Source organism: Marmota marmota, unplaced genomic scaffold, assembly GCF_001458135.2.
Source record: "Marmota marmota marmota unplaced genomic scaffold, marMar, whole genome shotgun sequence".
Classification (NCBI taxonomy): Eukaryota; Metazoa; Chordata; class Mammalia; order Rodentia; family Sciuridae; genus Marmota; species Marmota marmota.
The window spans coordinates 1,080,183-1,095,022 of NW_026000080.1; the positions used below are offsets into that span (position 1 = coordinate 1,080,183).

Below are 14,840 nucleotides of genomic sequence, written 5' to 3' on the forward strand. Positions count from 1 at the left end.
CAAAGGGGAAACTTTTAAAAATTCTACTGCAAATCTTTGAAAATCCAACAGACGAAGAAGGAAGATGGCGGCGAGGGGAGTGCATTGCCCCCGTGTGCTGCTTCACTGTGTGGGAGTATGACAAGTCAGGACGGCTAAAGGATATCTTGTTAGGAATTTCCAGCAATAGTGGGGTGCTCCAGAACCTGGAGGAAGGATTTCCATCGCACGAGGATCGGCTACGGGGACTCAAACGCGAGAGGTTTGTCGCACGGAGGGTAACACTGCTTATTCAGCAAATCGCCCCACGGCTAGAGTCTGCAGCGCGCGCTGGGATAGAGACGCAGGGTTACAGCGCTGCAGTTTCTGCCAGCCGCGCAAGCACCATACTCAGGGCTGAATTCTGGGTTCGAGACGGGGGAAGGAAGCGGTCCATCTCGGTTCTCCACACCGGTCAGACCACAGAGGAGGCCAGCAGCCACCATGTTGGTAAACTGACGTCACCTTCCCTGTTTTCGACTGACCGCAGCTCATTCAGCCATAGATCAGGTAATTTCAGGCTGCAATTCGCCTGCGGCTTGCAGACAGATTGCTAGGGTTCAGCGCCTGGGTGCTTCTTAGAACCTGATCTTATCGGAGCGAACACCGAGCGCGGGGCGGCCGAGTTCCGGCTCCCGGAACCGTCCCGGAACCGCCCTGGCCCAGGGCTGCGGAGCCTGCGGAGGCTGCTTCTTGGACCCTGCTCCTATCAGAGCATACACCAAGCACTAAGCAGCCGAATTCCGGCTCCCGGAACTGAGCCCGCGGGGACTGCTTCTTGGAGCTTACACTTATAGGAGCTTACACCGAGCACGGAGCGGCCGAGTTCCGGCTCCCGGAACTTCCCTGGACCGGGGCTAGGAGCCCGCGGAAACTGCTTCTCGGTAGGGGTCCTGCCGAGGGCCGGACAGGACTCACCCGTTGCTTTGGTTGCCCGGCAAAGGGAACGAAAGGCTGACATTCGCATACGATATCAACATGGCAGAGATCTGATGTCAGCAGAAAGCGGCGGAGGAGAGAACTTCATCAATACCAGCGGTGACATAAGCAGTTGGTCTCCTGGTAGGGGGGGTGAGGCACAGTCACCTGAGCCTCCTCAATTTGTCGTTGAGCCAGAGGGGAGAAGCCGGGCCGCCGCCAGCGCCCGGAGCAGGCCCAGCGGCTCGCCAGCGTGGTGACCGCGTGACCCCAATTGGAGAGGGGGCGGAGCGGAGCCGCCACCCGCACCCGCAAGGTGGGCAGACCCGCGACCCAGTGGTACATGGGCGTGGTAGGAGGGGCAGGGCAGAGCCGCCGTTCGCGCTTGCAAGGTAAACAGACCTGTGACAGCCGGGCGGGTCAGGCCCAGTGGCCTGCCAGTGTGGTACACATGTCACCCCAACTGGAGTAGGGGCAGAGCAGATCCTTCTCCCACGCCCGGATCAGGCCCTGCCGGTGTGGTGGTCACGTGACCCCAATTGGAGTGGGGGCGGAGCGGAACCGCCACCCGTGCCCGCAGGGTGAGCAGACCAGTGATCAAACTGCAGATCAGACCCAGGGGTCCGCAGGCGTGGTAGGAGGGGCAGGGCAGATCCGCCGCCCGCGCCTCCAAGGTAGGCAGACCTACAACAGACCGGCGGATCAGGCCCAGGAGCCTGCCGGCGTGGTACAAACACCACCCTAATTGGAGTAGTGGCAGAGCAGAGTCGCCGCCCGTGCCAGGAACAGGCCCAGCGTCCTGCAGGCGGGGTAGTCACGACACCCCATTTGGAGTAGGGGCAGAGTAGAACCGCCGCCCGCGTCTGCAGGGTAGGCAAACCTGCAACCGACTGGCGGATCAGGCCCGGTGGCCTGCCGGCGTGGTACACTCGTCACCCCAATTGGAGTAGGGGCAGAACAGAGCCGCCGCCAGCTCCCAGAACAGGCCCAGTGACCTGCCGGCGTGGTAGCCACGACACCCCAATTGGAATAAGGAGAGAGCAGAGCCGCCGCCCGCACCTGCAGGAAAGATACGCAAGCAGTATGAAAAGACAAGGAAAGAAAGGACCACAAGCAATGCAGGTCAACGCAACTTTAGAAGAGGTAACAGCTGCAGCAGATGGAATGTCAGATAAAGAATTCAGGATATACATGCTTCAGATGATCTGGAGTATCAAGGAAGACATTAAACAGCAAAATCAGACAATGAAAGATCACTTCGACAACGAATTACGCAAACAAATCCAGGAAGCAAAGGATCAACTATACAGGGAGATAGAGGTTATAAAAAACAAACAATCAGAAATCCTAGAAATGCAGGAAGCAATAAACCAACTTAAAAACTCAATGGAGAATACTACCAGCAGAGTAGAACACTTAGAAGATAGAACATCAGACAATGAAGACAAAGTATTTCAACTGGAAAAGAACATAGACAGCTCAGCAAGACTGTTAAGAAACCATGAGCAGAACATCCAAGAAATATGGGATAACATTAAGAGACCAAACTTAAGAGTCATTGGGATACAGGAAGGTACAGAGCTCCAAACCAAAGGAATGAGCAGTCTATTCAATGAAATAATACGAGAAAACTTCCCAGACTTGAAGAATGAGACAGAATCCCAAATCCTAGAAGCCTACAGGACGCCGAATGTGCAAAATCATAAGAGATCCACACCTAGACACATTATAATGAAGATGCCCAACATACAGAATAAGGAGAGAATTTTAAAAGCTACAAGAGAAAGGAAGCAGATTACATTTAGGGGTAAGCCAATCAGGATAACAGCTGATCTTTCAACACAGACTCTGAAAGCTAGAAGATCCTGGAATAACATATTTCAAACACTGAAAGAAAATGGGTTCCAACCAAGAATTGTGTATCCAGCGAAATTAAGCTTCAGGATGGAAGATGAAATTAAAACCTTCCACGATAAACAAAAGTTTAAAGAATTCGCAGCTAGAAAACCATCTCTTCAAAACATCCTCGCCAAAGCATTACAGGAAGAGGAAATGGAAAATAACAATGAAAACCAACAGTGGGAGGTAGGACAGTAAAGGGGGGGGAAATAATCAAAGAGGAAAACAAACCATGTTTAGTAACAGAAATAAACAAATATGGCTGGAAGAACAACCCATATCTCAATAATAACCCTAAATGTTAATGGCTTAAACTCACCAATTAAGAGACACAGGCTAGTAGAATGGATCACAAAACAAGACCCAACAATATGCTGCCTACAGGAGACGCATTTGATAGGAAAAGACATACATAGGCTGAAGGTGAAAGGTTGGGAAAAATCATATCACTCATATGGACTTCGGAAACAAGCAGGAGTGTCCATACTCATATCAAATAAAATAGATTTCAAGCCAAAGTTAATCAAAAGGGATAAAGAGGGACACTACATACTGCTTAAGGGAACCATACACCAACAAGACATAACAATCATAAATATTTATGCCCCAAACAATGGTGCAGCTATGTTCGTCAAACAAACTCTTCTCAAGTTCAAGAGTCTAATAGACCACCATACCATAATCATGGGAGACTTCAACACACCTCTCTCGCCACTGGACAGATCTTCCAAACAAAAGTTGAATAAGGAAACTATAGAACTCAATAACACTATTAATAACCTAGACCTAATTGACATATATAGAGTATACCACCCAACATCAAGCAGTTACACTTTTTTCTCAGCAGCACATGGATCCTTCTCAAAAATAGATCATATATTATGTCACAGGGCAACTCTTAGACAATATAAAGGAGTAGAGATAATACCATGCATCTTATCTGATCATAATGGAATGAAACTGAAAATCAACGATAAAAGAAGGAAGGAAAAAGCATACATCACTTGGAGAATGAACAATAGGTTACTGAATGATCAATGGGTTATAGAAGACATCAAGGAGGAAATTAAAAAATTCTTAGAGATAAATGAAAACACAGACACAACATATCGGAATCTATGGGACACATTGAAAGCAGTTCTAAGAGGAAAATTCATTGCTTGGAGTTCATTCCTTAAAAAAAGAAAAAACCAACAAATAAATGATCTCATACTTCATCTCAAAATCCTTGAAAAAGAAGAGCAAAACAACAGCAAAAGAAGTAGAAGGCAAGAAATAATTAAAATCAGAGCTGAAATTAATGAAATCGAAACAAAAGAAACAATTGAAAAAATTGACAAAACTAAAAGTTGGTTCTTTGAAAAAATAAACAAAATCGACAGACCCTTAGCGATGCTAGCGAAGAGAAGAAGAGAGAGAACTCAAATTACTAGCATACGGGATGAAAAAGGCAATATCACAACAGACACTTCAGAAATACAGAAGATAATCAAAAACTATTTTGAATCCTTATACTCCAATAAATTAGAAGATAGTGAAGGCATAGATAAATTTCTTAAGTCATATGATCTGCCCAGATTGAGTCAGGAGGATATAGACAACCTAAACAGACCAATATCAATTGAGGAAATAGAAGAAACCATCAAAAGACTACCAACTAAGAAAAGCCCAGGACCGGATGGGTATACAGCAGAGTTTTACAAAACCTTTAAAGAGGAACTAATACCAATACTTTTCAAGCTACTTCAGGAAATAGAAAAAGAGGGAGAACTTCCAAATTCATTCTACGAGGCCAACATCACCCTGATACCTAAACCAGACAAAGACACTTCAAAGAAAGAAAACTACAGACCAATATCTCTAATGAACCTAGATGCAAAAATCCTCAATAAAATTCTGGCGAATCGGATACAAAAACATATCAAAAAAATTGTGCACCATGATCAAGTAGGATTCATCCCTGGGATGCAAGGCTGGTTCAATATACGGAAATCAATAAATGTTATTCACCACATCAATAGACTTAAAAATAAGAACCATATGATCATCTCGATAGATGCGGAAAAAGCATTCGACAAAGTACAGCATCCCTTTATGTTCAAAACTCTAGAAAAACTAGGGATAACAGGAACATACCTCAATATTGTAAAAGCAATCTATGCTAAGCCTCAGGCTAGCATCATTCTGAATGGAGAAAAACTGAAGGCATTCCCTCTAAAATCTGGAACAAGACAGGGATGCCCTCTCTCTCCACTTCTGTTCAACATAGTTCTCGAAACACTGGCCAGAGCAATTAGACAGACGAAAGAAATTAAAGGCATCAAAATAGGAAAAGAAGAACTTAAATTATCACTATTTGCAGATGATATGATTCTATACCTAGCAGACCCAAAAGGCTCTACAAAGAAACTATTAGAGCTAATAAATGAATTCAGCAAAGTGGCAGGATATAAAATCAACACGCATAAATCAAAGGCATTCCTGTATATCAGCGACAAATCCTCTGAAATGGAAATGAGGACAACCACTCCATTCACAATATCTTCAAAAAAAATAAAATACTTGGGAATCAACCTAACAAAAGAGGTGAAAGACTTATACAATGAAAACTACAGAACCCTAAAGAGAGAAATAGAAGAAGATCTTAGAAGATGGAAAAATATACCCTGTTCATGGATAGGCAGAACTAACATCATCAAAATGGCGATATTACCAAAAGTTCTCTATAGGTTTAATGCAATGCCAATCAAAATCCCAACGGCATTTCTTGTAGAAATAGAGAAAGCAATCATGAAATTCATATGGAAAAATAAAAGACCCAGAATAGCAAAAACAATGCTAAGCAGGAAGTGTGAATCAGGCGGTATAGCGATACCAGACTTCAAACTATACTACAGAGCAATAGTAACAAAAACAGCATGGTACTGGTACCAAAACAGGCGGGTGGACCAATGGTACAGAATAGAGGACACAGAAACCAATCCACAAAACTACAACTATCTTATATTTGATAAAGGGGCTAAAAGCATGCAATGGAGGAAGGATAGCATCTTCAACAAATGGTGCTGGGAAAACTGGAAATCCATATGCAACAAAATGAAACTGAATCCCTTTCTCTCGCCATGCACAAAAGTTAATTCAAAATGGATCAAGGAGCTTGATATCAAATCAGAGACACGCCGTCTGATAGAAGAAAAAGTTGGCTACGATCTACATACTGTGGGGTCGGGCTCCAAATTCCTCAATAGGACACCCATAGCACAAAAGTTAATAACTAGAATCAACAAATGGGACTTACTCAAACTAAAAAGTTTTTTCTCAGCAAAAGAAACAATAAGAGAGGTAAATAGGGAGCCTACACCCTGGGAACAAATCTTTACTCCTCACACTTCAGATAGAGCCCTAATATCCAGAGTATACAAAGAACTCAAAAAATTAGACAATAAGAGAACAAACAACCCAATCAACAAATGGGCCAAGGACCTGAACAGACACTTCTCAGAGGAGGACATACAGTCAATCAACAAGTACATGAAAAAATGCTCACCATCTCTAGCTGTCAGAGAAATGCAAATCAAAACCACCCTAAGATACCATCTCACTCCAGTAAGATTGGCAGCCATTATGAAGTCAAACAACAACAAGTGCTGGCGAGGATGTGGGGAAAAGGGTACACTTGTACATTGCTGGTGGGACTGCAAATTGGTGCAGCCAATTTGGAAAGCAGTATGGAGATTTCTTGGAAAGCTGGGAATGGAGCCACCATTTGACCCAGCTATTCCCCTTCTTGGTCTATTCCCTAAAGACCTAAAAAGAGCATGCTACAGGGACACTGCTACATCGATGTTCATAGCAGCACAGTTCACAATAGCAAGACTGTGGAACCAACCTAGATGCCCTTCAATAGACGAATGGATAAAAAAAATGTGGCATTTATACACAATGGAGTATTACTCTGCATTAAAAAATGACAAAATCATAGAATTTACAGGGAAATGGATGGCATTAGAGCAGATTATGCTAAGTGAAGCTAGCCAATCCCTAAAAAACAAATGCCAAATGTCTTCTTTGATATAAGGAGAGTAACTAAGAACAGAGTAGGGACGAAGAGCAGGAGAAGAAGATTAACATTTAACAGGGATGAGAGGTGGGAGGGAAAGGGAGAGAGAAGGGAAATTGCATGGTAATAGAAGGAGACCCTCAGGGTTATACAGTGGAGGAGGTAGAGAGAGAGGAGGGGAGGGGAGGGGAGAGGTGGGGAGGGGGGAGGGGGGAGGATGGGAAAGGCAGCGGAGCACAACAGACACTAGGATGGCAATTTGTAAATCAATGGATGTGTAACTGATGTGATTCTGCAATCTGTGTATGGGGTGAAGGTCGGAGTTCATAACCCACTTGAATCAAAGTGTCGAATATTATATGTCAAGAAATTTGTAATGTTTTGAACAACCCACAATAAAAAATTAAAAAATAAAAAAAAAAAAAAGAAAAAAGAAAATCCAACAGACAATATTTTTCACGTTACTCATATTGCTACCTTAGGAGAAGCAAGGTTGGTTCAAATATCCATCCAAGATGTAGGATAAGATTAAGTACTCTGCTTAAAAACTGGCTCCAAAATACTAAAAAGAAAACTGCAAACTGGATTTTAGTGAATTTATGCAGTGACTTCATGATGTAGCATTATGCCAATTTAATTGATTGCTAAGTTTAGTATTCACTGCATTTAAAAATAATTTGTATTTTCTTACTTTGTAAAAGTTTCAATGGTATTATGAGAACTCACATAACAAATTGTGAATAAGGTGAATCACAACTTATAGCCAAATAATTTTTTAAAAATTTACAAATATCATTAAAACATACCAATATTAGGTTTATTAAATATAGGTCATGCATATATTTTTTAAAAGTACTGATATGTGATGAGGCAGGGCCTCCAAGTGTAAGAGGGTCTGAGGCGAATGAGGATCTGAAAAAGATAAAAACAAGAAAAATACAAACCCTGGGTGAAGATCAACTGTAAAACAGCTTTATTTAAAGCAGCTTTACTGAAGGGACTGATGTTTTAAGGGACTATTTCTGGAAGAATTCTCTCAAGGTGACAAAGCGGCATTCTTTATTCTCAAGCACTCTCAATTGAGGGCATCAAGCTGGTCTTGAATATCTGCAGTGATGGCAGATGATTATCTGAAGCCCTTGCAGCAGGGCGGCTCTCCCTGCTGGCTTGAAACAGCTCTTGGACACCCGGCACTACCTGGAACACAGTTGTTAACAGTAATGATACACTAGATGGGGGCTCCCTTTGACTTTCTAGATTCTTCACCTGAGCTTTTGTAAGCTTGCTCCACTTTCACAGAAAGCTGTGCAGCTGCATTTCTTTCTCTCGCACTGCTCTGCCTGTCTGGAAGGCAATGCCATTCTCTCTTTTCCCTAGGGCTGGACACGTCATTGGCAGCATTAAGGAGACATTCCTCAAATCAACATTAGATCATTTCCTAGAGGAACCGCCTCAACTGGCAGGAGCTTTCCCTTTTTATTTTGGATTTCATCTTTACCCTAGCAATCTGGGATAAAGAGTTGGGTAATCTTTGTTTACCTCAGACTAGCAAAGAAAAGGAAGATGGTGTTCCTGAGCCCAGACAATAGTATCCATCTTGATCCTGAGACAAAAAGCTAAAGTGAGGATGATATTTTTTTAAACACTCACTAGGAGCCACCACACAGTTGGATCGTTCTGAATTGTATTATGTATCAGGCTGGAGTTGTTCATCTGGATTGTACCAAGTGGATAACTGTGATTCACATTGCTGCCTTTTTGGAGGGTACAACCTTCTCTACTTTCCCCCCTTATCCTCTCTCCTCGGCCCCTCTCTTTTCTCTCCAATCTTTCCTTCTACTTTGACTTGCTTTGGGGCAAACTGCTAATAGAAATCTTTGTCTCTCTCTCAGGGTCTACTTTCTTCTAGAAAAGACTCATTCTTATAAAAATCATGATAGTTTGACAAGCTGAGGGCAATTACCTGATCAATATCAGTCAGAATGAGAAGCCCATGATGGATGCCCCTCTGGAGTGAAAGAAAAGCAGCAGAGACATATTAAATTAAGCCAGTCTCATTTGGCCCATCACTAGAAGATACTGAAGCAAGGTAATTTGACCTTTAAAAAAATTGAGAGATCTGCTTCATCCTAGTATGAAGAAAGGTCCCAGACAGGGTAATTAGAGAATTTCAATAATTGCTGGTTTTGCAACAAAGGATTTTTCTCAAGTCCCTTTGGATCTCAAACTGCACATTAAGAAAAATTAGCAAGCCCATTTCTTCAGTTCCAATTGAGTAGGTGGGGATATTCCATGGGCATAAGAAAAAATGGGAAATGAGCCCTCGTCAACTCTTCAGACACCATAAGTCTTAACTCACTCTTTTCAAGTTGACAGGTTAATAAATAGTTTAATTATACTTTTAACTTGGTACTTCTTCTGAAATTAAGCTGTTTCTTTCGATTTTGTGGACATTGGCTATTAACATAGCTACAAAGGCAATAGATCTCAGGTATTTAGCTATCATTACATTTCATTGGCTCAAACCATCACAAACAACAACATGCACATTCAGAGGAGTTAATTATACCCTCAAATCCTCAAACAGGTATGAAAGGTGAGCTCTCCCTGGGAACTGTTCATAACCCTTGGTGCTTAGACAGTTATAGAAATGAGCAACCTTTTAAATCCTTATTCAAATCATTTTCCTTCCCCTGTAAAAAATATCTTAAAACATGTTTTCCCAACTCTTTCTTCTTCTGATCCAAAGATCAGTAGCCCTGAAAAACAACAAACAAAAACACATCAAAACTGAACATTTGGGACACCCTGGCATGGAAAGCTCGCTCTATAGCATTCCAGTGTCTGAGAGACTTTTAAGAGGCTGTCTTTGTGATCTGTAGTCTCACAAAGTTTTAAGTGCATAAAAATTACCTGGACAGCATAATCTATATGCCTAGGTAGGCCCCAAGAATCCACATTTTTGTGAGTGTCCTCAGGTGACACTATGCTGGTGGTCCGTGGACCACCTGTTAGAAACACAACCTCAAGTTCTCCCTTCCATCAGCCTTCTGGCAGTGTAGAAAGTACACTGGCTTAAAGTGATGAGAATCAATCACTTTTTGCAAAAGCTACCATGGAAATGGACTCATTCAATCAAGTAACACAGTCAAAGGCTTTGATGTTCAGTCACTTTCCTATTAAGAACTGCCACTTCTCTTTCTCCAGCTAGCAATCCCTTTGTTTTGTTTCAGTCCATTTTGCTTAAAGGTATTCCACTTATAAAAGTGTTCTTAGGGACAACTATGAGTTTTTATTTTCAACATTTGCCAGCAAGTATGTATGCCTCTCCTTTGACAAGAGCTGACTTCAATAACCCAGCCTTCCAATTCCCTCCCTAAGTGTAGGGCACTTTCTTGCCTGGAAAAAAGATACATTTGTAAATTACTTGGTTTCCTTCAGAGTAAAAGCCAACATTCCTGTAATGTCATTGCCTCTATTCTGCCTCTTGCTCAATCTTCCCAGATACCCTGGCCTCTTTGTTACTCCTCAAGCATGCAAGATACCCTCCCAATTCTGGAGCTGAATGTATTCCAGACAGTTTCTCTATTTAGGATCACCTTAGCACGATCTGTATTTTTCTGCCCTCTCCCCACCATAGCATGTATTACCTTCTAGCATACTGTTTAATTTTCTTTAAAAATAATATTTAATTTTGGTGCCCCATTCAGATTATAAACTCCACAAACGTCAGAATTTTTACCTTTTAGACCAGGGTCTGGCATGTGGATGAAAGAGTAAGTCTAATTACCTATGATGGTTCCCTCTTCGTAAGCATTGGTGGTTTTAGTTAGCTTTTTCACCACTGTGACTAAAAGATCTAACTACAACAATTGTAGAGGAGGAAAAGTTTATTTGGAGGCTTATGGTTTCAGTGGTCCCAGTCCATAGACAGCCGGGTCCATTCCCTGGGGCTCAAGATGAGGCTGAATATCATGGTGGGAGAGTATGGCACAGGGAGGCAGTTCACGATGATCAGAAAGTGTAGAGAAAGAAACTTCATTCACCAAATAAAAAAAATATATACCCCATGGGTCTCCAGTGAACCACTTCCTCTAGCCACACCCCACTTGCCTCTGGTTACCACTCAGTTAATCCCATCAGGGATTAATTCACTAATTAAGTCAAGGCTATAGTCCAATCATTTTTCCTCCAAACCTTGTGTTGTCTCACATGTGAGCTTCTGGGGGGACACCTCACATGCAGACCATAACAATTGTATCAACATATAAGAAAGGCTAGAAGAAGCAAGAGTTGTAAGGTGTGGACATTCACATAATATTCAGATTCACATAATATTCAGTTTCATGTAAGTTCATATATGAATCAGAAAATACATTTGATAAATAGTAATTCTAAGTGGGTCTTTTTTTTTAAAGAGAGAGAGAGAGAGAGAGAGGGAGAGAATTTTTAATATCTATTTTTTAGTTTTCGGCAGACACAACATCTTTGTTTGTATGTGGTGCTGAGGATTGAACCCGGGCTGCACGCATGCCAGGCAAGCACGCTACCGCTTGAGCCACATCCCCAGCCCATCTAAGTGGGTCTTAAATTATACTACAAAAATAATTAACTGCTCAGACTACTTCTCTATTCAACTGTTTCAAATTCTTTGACATGAATATTGGTTGCTGCTATAACCATCCAGGACAGGGTGATCAGAACAAGGAGCCAACTTTAGGGAAAAAAATTGAATGTTGAATGAATGAAAGTCATCATATTATTATCCAAATGGTTTTGAACATATATTGTTAGGAACTTGATGTTACCTTGGCACTTGGACACACTGTTATTGGTGTTTATTTTTTTCCAAATATATAGGAATAGCTATCTCTATGAAGAACTTACAATGTGTTAAGCATAAGGTTAAGTGCTCCATAAACATCATCTCCCTATTTCTTCAAAACAGCCCTATTAAATGTGGTGTCAGGATTAATTGGCTTTCAAGTGACAAAAAATCTGACTTAAACTTTTTTTAATACAAAAAAATGAAACAAAAAGAAGTTTATGTTGTTCATGTACCTGAAAAGTCAAAAGAAGGAAATGTATTGCTACATGTTCAAAGGATAAAAATAAGAAAAATAAAGACATTGTATTAATTTAAAAAATAACAGGTCAAACAATTATTCCAGATTTATATTCATAAATTGTAATCAGTTTTAAACCATATCTATCTCACCATATTACAAATATTGCAGAAAAAAGTATTTTTTCAGTATGTATATCTTTCAATTTTTTTCTCATAAAACTTCCTGAAATTTCTAAGTTACATTTTGAAATTTAAAAATTGAAATTTTTGACATCTCCATCTAATATTTCTCTATATGCCATAATATTTTATTTTTATTTTATTTTATTTTATTTTATTTTTTAGTTGTAAATGGACACAATACCTTTATTTTATTTGCATATTTTTATGTGGTACCAGGGATCGAACTCAGTGTCTCCTGCATGCTAGGCAAGCGCTCTGCCCACTGAGCCACAACCCCGGCCCCCCATAATATTTTAAATTAAGGGAAATATTTTCCACATAAATGTTGAGATATCAGTAACCTGAGAGCATATTCTGTGAAATAGAAAATACTCTCAAATCTATTTTTTATATTGAAATATGTAAATAGTTCAGGCCAAATATTTTCACAGGTACTGTCTTTTAAGGCCTTTCTTTGACAAATATTTTTACAAGGCAAAACTCGTCAAATAAGTTTTCTCTTTTTATGTTTCTATTGAGTGTTTTGCTAGATATAGATGCTATAAAATCTTAAACTGTCTCAGTTTGATTCAATTCCAGTATATAATATTGTTTATTCAATTAAAAGGAGGAATTTTATCAAAAGGTTCTTCCCACAATTTGAGCTATTCTATAATTATAAAATTTTACTTTCATGATTTTGTTTATTCAGTTCCTCCTTTGCTTTTGTAGGGATGAATTTCAACACTTTGTATACACTTTGTATTCATAATTGCAGTTTGCTAAAGGATTCAAAAGATGGAGATGTTTGCATCTCCATTTGTTTAATAATTTGAATCAAGTTTTTCAAATAATTTTGATCAAAATACAAACAAAATTTGGGGTCACTTATAAAAAATGTACAATATCTTAATGGGACAAGAAGGTTAATTTAAAAAGCAGTTTTTCAAAGGTACAAATATTTCTAAGTCCCATTTGATGATGGATAGTAAAGACGGAAAGCTTATATTGCCATGTTGAAGTAATTTTTTCTTGTGTTCATTATTAGTGTTGTCACGTGTTGTTGCTCAGCTATGATGTATGTTGTGTGTGTATGCACATACATATATTAACAGCTACACTTCTAGTTCCCTGATGAAATATCTCAATCCATTTGGACATAATTGTGAATTATGTGTATATCACAATCAATTTCAAGTACCTATATACTCCAGAAGCTTTTTAATTCAGTAAAAACTGTTTTTACCATAGCACTGGGTTCCTCTCAATTTTTATTTTTATTATCATAGCAAGACAAATAATTATGGCTAATGTTTTACTTAACTGATTTCACAATAGCATTTGCAGTAACTTCAGGTGCTTCATTTATAACAAAGTGAAATTACAAAACTTTCCTTTGATTCAATGAGTCATATAAAAAATCAAATAATTATTGGAATAAATTGATTTTCTACTTGACACTGGTAGGAAACTAACATGACTTCTTCAGTTAATGAGCTCAACATGTTAACAGCTAATGCTTTACTTTCAACTCATGTAAAAACAAAACAAAGGACTTGGAATTGAAAACAAACACAACTAATTTAATACAACAATCCTTTGATCTAAATGAAAAGTCATGGTTCAGAGAGCGATTTGTAAACATACATTCTGCAGCTGCATCAATTAAATTATCTTTTGGGGATCAGGCTTTAAAATAAGCACTAGCTTTTGAAATAGATATTGATGCTTCATCAGCAGATTTATGCATTCTGATTTTCACATGCCTGTGATATCATCTGTGGTCCCTAAAGTAAGAAGTAAATGTTGATAAGCCTATGGGCAAGTTAAACATCAACATCAATATGAGAATGACAAATCAGCACTTTGACTTCTATGTAGCAGATCATTTTTAGTTCATTGCCTTTGAAATACTTTATTTCAAAAATTGAAAAAAAAAGGTATCATGAATTAAGTATATAAATAGTTGTCAGTCTACATTAAGTCATAACCAAACCTAAGTGTGTTCAGCCTATACATTTTACACTCTATGGAAAGACTGTGCCATCTTGCTTCTGCATAAATTTCACCTGCATTGAAATCATATTTTTGCTGATTTCCCCCTGGCATTAACTAGCAACCTGGTGGCTTTATGAATCTCACAGCTTGGTGCTCCAGTACAACAAATGCTTGACAGAAGTGGCAGGATGATATTTCCTCCAGTTCCACTTACAAGAGAAGAGTTTGCTACCCAGCCATTTGCTTGCAAGCCTTCTGCACTCTTCCCTGAAAGGAAGGTCTTGGTGACACCCTATTGGGAAATAGGAGGGATAGATTGTTCTTGGTCGTTTTCATACTTTATTACATGACAAAGTGAAAACTCAGCTCATTGCATATGTTTCTCACACACTGCTAGATGAGATGATGCCAAAAGCTAGAATTACAAAGTGGAAGCCTACCAGATGGATTCTCCATTATTTTAATGAAACAGTAGTCAGGGTCTCATAATGCCAAAGCAAATGAAACATCAAATAAGCTGACATAAATTGGGCTCTAGGCAAACAGGATGCCTGGTTTCTCTAAGCTCTGGAAACAGCAAGTGCACAATAAGGAGCAAAAGCAGATTAGGTAGGTTTCAGTAAGCATGAGGTCGAATGGACATGAGAGTAGGGGAAGACGGCCAAAGGCTACTCCACACAGAGCCATGTAGGCCATGGCAAAAATTCTGCCTTTGAG

General features: G+C 40.0%; 1 long non-coding RNA gene across 1 annotated transcript in view; it reads right to left on the reverse strand.

Annotated features, from left to right (window-relative positions):
* Positions 1-12,249: 12,249 nt before the first annotated feature.
* LOC125620327 overlaps positions 12,250-14,840 on the reverse strand; it is a 174,894-nt gene continuing 172,303 nt past the window's right edge. Inside the window, exon 4 of the long non-coding RNA XR_007351927.1 lies at positions 12,250-14,415. This is a non-coding gene — a long non-coding RNA (uncharacterized LOC125620327). The remainder of the gene's footprint in view (positions 14,416-14,840) is intronic.